Below are 4713 nucleotides of genomic sequence, written 5' to 3'. Positions count from 1 at the left end.
TTCTCTTTCAAAATCATAAAAAAGGTGGTTGGCATGTCCCTTTAATGATTGAGCCTGCATTCACTGCTGTAATTATTATTATTAACACTTTTAGCTTTCAGTTTCAACTAGAAATAAAAATAAACCTAACGTATTTTTTTTTTTAAAGCGACGCCAACAACACAAGCAGAGCCTGTGAGGAGTAACGAAGTGCCCACTTGTTCTACTTCATCTTCTGCGGTTTACAGACCACCCAGTTCAGCTGTTTCCAGACCTTTGGACAGTTTTACACATGGACAATTAATACGCTCCACATCTAATGTTACACACACAACTTCCTCGGCGGACACACTTCCTGATCTAAGGACCAGCACTCCAGAAACTGGTGTTGGTAGAGCAACTGGTAAGTACTTTACAAATGAATAATTTCAATGTTGTGTGTTTTATCTCTTTTATCTCTCAATTTTTTTTTTTTTTAATTTTTTTTTAAATGTCAAATGTCATTATTGACATATTCTAGTTCGAGATCTTTTACAGATGGAATGTAATTTGAAGGACAAATAGCAATGATCATAGATTTTCATGAAAGGGACACTACAATTTTTTTTTAAATGAGGATTCGTGTAGAGCATGCATGCAATTTTAAGCAACTTTCTAATGGTTTTAAAATGTATCATTATTTTCTTTTTGAGAATTGATCATAGTATTACATAAGAAAGTTGATTGAAATTCCATGCTATATATCTTATTCTCAAAAATATTAGTTTTACTTCAGTGTCCAGTTAATTGCAAAGTACATTCCCATTAATAATTTTCAAAATAGAAATTTCACTGAATGTAATAGCGTTTGAATATATGGTTACATTGACTAAAAAACCTTTTTATTTTATTTATTTATTTATTTTTATGTTATTTATTTTTTTATAGGTGATTTGGGACGTCTTTTCCAGCGATTGACTGGACATTCATCTCCATTATTTGATGGTATGTATCACATATGTATATATATATAATATAACTTAAATTGGTGTATGACGGTTGTATCTGCTCTCTCCTTCTATTCTATTTCTGCAAGTGTTTTTAGAACATTTTATTTTTATTTACTAACAATTTGTTATGTCTTGATCTAGAAGAAGAAAACTCATCAAGGGAGATCACTATCAATCTCATGCCGATAGTGGAAAATCCCATTCAAGATGAACCACCAGGAGGGCATGATGGAAGTGAGACTCCAGATATTCTTGAAGATTTTGGAGATGCGCAACCAGATGAAATTCACACACCGGAAAACCTTGAGGAACCTGTTGAAACACAGGCACCACCAATTGCACTGCAAACAGGTGGTCTAAATATTGACAATACACCGGCAGAAGGACTATTGGCCGATGTTGCATTGAGGGAAATGTTGACACTTGCAAGGCAATACAGAGAGGACCACAGAGAACTTCAAAATATGATTAACACTAATATTGACCGCTGGGCTGCTCTGTCCGAAAAAAATGTTGAAATAGAAATGCAAAGGAATGAGATTGAAATGCAGAAATTACAGCTGCAAAGAGAAATGTTCCAGTGGCAGAGGCGGATGGATGAAGAGAAAAACCAGCAAATTAACAGAGCTTTAACCATCAGTGAAAGGACATTACAATCTCTGTTGGCTATTGTCAGTGAAAGGGAGGGTACAACAGACCCAAAGAGGCCACGTCTGGAGTGAACATTTAATTTATTATTTATAACACTATATTAGTCACTGTTCATTTTCTTTCATCGATATATTGTTTAATAAGTTATTTTTTGTGTTCTTTAAGTTTAAAATGTTATTATTTAATAAAGACAAATTTTTTTAAGCCCAAAAAAAAAGTTTATTTACATAAATTCAAAATAAGTTTTGATTCTTCAACACAAAAGTTTTTCTCAGTTATTAATTGTCATTCTTCTGACAATCATCATGACAAAACAAAAAATGAAATCAAATAACATATTTACGGTATAAAAAATCTACTTGCTCCATTAACATTCCCAAAGTTGCCCTAATTTTAGAATTTTTTTGTTTAACATGATCTTCAAGACAACTCTGAGTACTTTTGTCTGCAGTTTCAATAGTTGATGTTGAAGATAAATCTGTAGAAAAATAAATGCAAAGCAAATTTTAATTCAATTTTCATATACATATTCAATGTATGATAGGGTTTTTCATCACAAATATTACCTCCTGATGTGCTGTTATCTAGGTTATCTACTATATTGGCTTCTACACTTATGTCCACTCCTTTAAAGTATTCATCTGAGCCAACTCCTATTTGAAATATACAATATGTATTAGTTAAAAATGTGATTTTCTTAGATTTAAGATTACTGAGTATGAAACATACCTTTATCTACCATCATTGTTGGTAAAACTTCTATCCTTGGTTGAGTATCATCTGAAGTCAAGGATTCAAATATTGGCACACTATCAGGATTTTGAAATTCTTCCATTTCCATACTATTTTCCATGTCTTCCATGGTAATATCTATGAACGTAATTACAAAGATAAAGATAGAAAACTATTAAATCAAAAACCTAGGATATATTATTTAAAACAATAATAATAATCATTAAAAGGGACATAGAACCCAATTTCTAAGTTTCATGATTCAGATAGTGCATGCAATTTAAATAAACTTTCTATTATACTTCATTCTTTTTGTATCTTTATTTGAAAAGCAAGAATGTAAGTTTAGATGCCAGCCCATTTTTGGTGAACCAACTGTGTTGTACTTGCTAATTGGACAGAACCAATCAAAAAGTGCTGTCCATGGTGCTCAACCAAAAATTGGCTGGTTCCTTAGCTTAGATGCCTTCTTTTTCAAATAAAGATAGAAAGATAATGAGGAAAAAAATGATAATAGAAGTAAATTAGCAACTTGATTAATATTGCATGCTAAAACTTTTTAAGCCAAAACCTAAAATATATGATTTAAAATTTAAATAATAAGTCATTACCTGTCTGTGTCTTTTTATGAAAAATTTCATATGGATTTGGAGATAATTCAATATCCAATAGTGTTATTGGCAAAGGTGGAGAAAGAGCTTCACTTCTGGGTGTTTGCACCAACATTGACCTTAGATAGCGTGGTGGGTGTGCACACTTCATTCTCCTACTTCTCATATCTATAAACATATAAATAAAAAAAATTGGGAATAAATTTTTTTTTAATTATTCCAAGTAATTTTTTGTTTTCAAAACATTCAGTTCTGCATGCTTACTTTTCTAACATGTTTCAATGGTATATAGTAATATATTTATATTTTATCCTACTAACTCAGTTCTGCATGTTTCAATGGTATATACTAATATAGTTATATTTTACTCTACTAACTTTTTGTATGCTAAGTTTTCTAACCTTTTAAGTAGTTAAATTTTAATCTACTAACTCAGTTCTGCATGCTTACTTTTGTAACTTTTTGCAATTGTATATACTAATATAGTCAAAGTAACACTCAGAAAATAATATTGTCCTGGATTCGTCAATGATGACGCAGTTCAAAAATAAACCCTATTTTTATATTATAAAAAATTATTTCATATATAATTTTGAAACTTACATGTCCTTATCAATCTTCGAATCGATTTATAGTACTTCGGTTCTCTTCTCTTCAAATCACTATATTTTCTAAGACACTGTCGTCTTGTTCTTTTAATTTTTGAAATACGATGCATTCTTCTCAGCATCTCGTATATAATTTTGTCTCTGCATTCCTGTCTCACTCCCCTCACACCACCAATCCGTTTAGGGAAATATTTATCCATGGCATAAACTAATATCACCAATTCTCCAGCACCAAAAGGTTCAGGACGCGACATGTTTGACGATGACGTGATTAATCGTTATGTCAATCATTAGCGCATTGATATAGATATGTATCCCCGAAAAATAGAAAAAAATATAATGTATATGTAGATTAATGTATTTTATGAAGGTTTGTAAATATCGATGTTTATAGTTATTACAAATGATATTTGGTTTCTATACATTTTCTTTGTTTCAGATGTGTTGATATGTATTAAAATTTACTTTGGTTTACAATTGTTATTTTGTTTCTAAACATTTTCTTTGTTTCAGATGTGTTTATATGTATTTAAATTTACTTTGGTTTACAATTGTTATTTTGTTTCTAAACATTTTCTTTGTTTCAGATGTGTTTATATGTATTTAAATTTATTTTGGTTTACAATTTTTAATTTGTTTCTAAACATTTAATTTTTTTAAGATGTGTTTATATGTATTAAAATGTACATTGGTTTACAATTGTTATTTTTTTATAAACATTTTCTTTGTTTCATATGTGTTTATATGTATTAAAATTTATTTTGGTTTACAATTGTTATTTTGTTTCTAAACAATTTCTTTTTTTCAGATGTGTTTATATGTATTACAAGTTACTTTGGTTTACAATTGTTAATATATAATGTTTAAAGATTGTAATTTTGTAATAAAATAATTTATTTGCCATTATTTTCTATATGCCACTATTCTTTTAACAAATCTTGAATGGAAAAATATATTATAAAGGTTAAGAAAATAAGTGTTAAGAGTAAGCACTTAAGGTATTTATTTGAATATGGGAAAACCTAGTAGCTGTTAAAAATTGAGGTTAGAATAAAACAAATCAAATTAGCAAGTCTTTTTTAACTCAAAAATCCTATCTGATAACATAAAGCACTGTTGAATATACTGTCGCTTGTTACAGCT

General features: G+C 29.4%; 1 long non-coding RNA gene across 1 annotated transcript; it reads left to right on the top strand.

The window, feature by feature from the left end:
* The first annotated feature begins 332 nt into the window (after positions 1 to 332).
* Positions 333 to 1187, top strand: LOC128664960 (uncharacterized). The gene is made up of 3 exons (XR_008402950.1): positions 333 to 382; positions 907 to 963; positions 1110 to 1187. It is a non-coding gene; the product is annotated as an uncharacterized LOC128664960 (long non-coding RNA).
* The last annotated feature ends 3526 nt before the right edge of the window (positions 1188 to 4713 follow it).

Source organism: Bombina bombina, chromosome 6, assembly GCF_027579735.1.
Source record: "Bombina bombina isolate aBomBom1 chromosome 6, aBomBom1.pri, whole genome shotgun sequence".
Classification (NCBI taxonomy): domain Eukaryota; kingdom Metazoa; phylum Chordata; class Amphibia; order Anura; family Bombinatoridae; genus Bombina; species Bombina bombina.
Note: the sequence above shows the minus strand (reverse complement) of the source record. Positions and strands in the feature narration are given on the sequence as shown.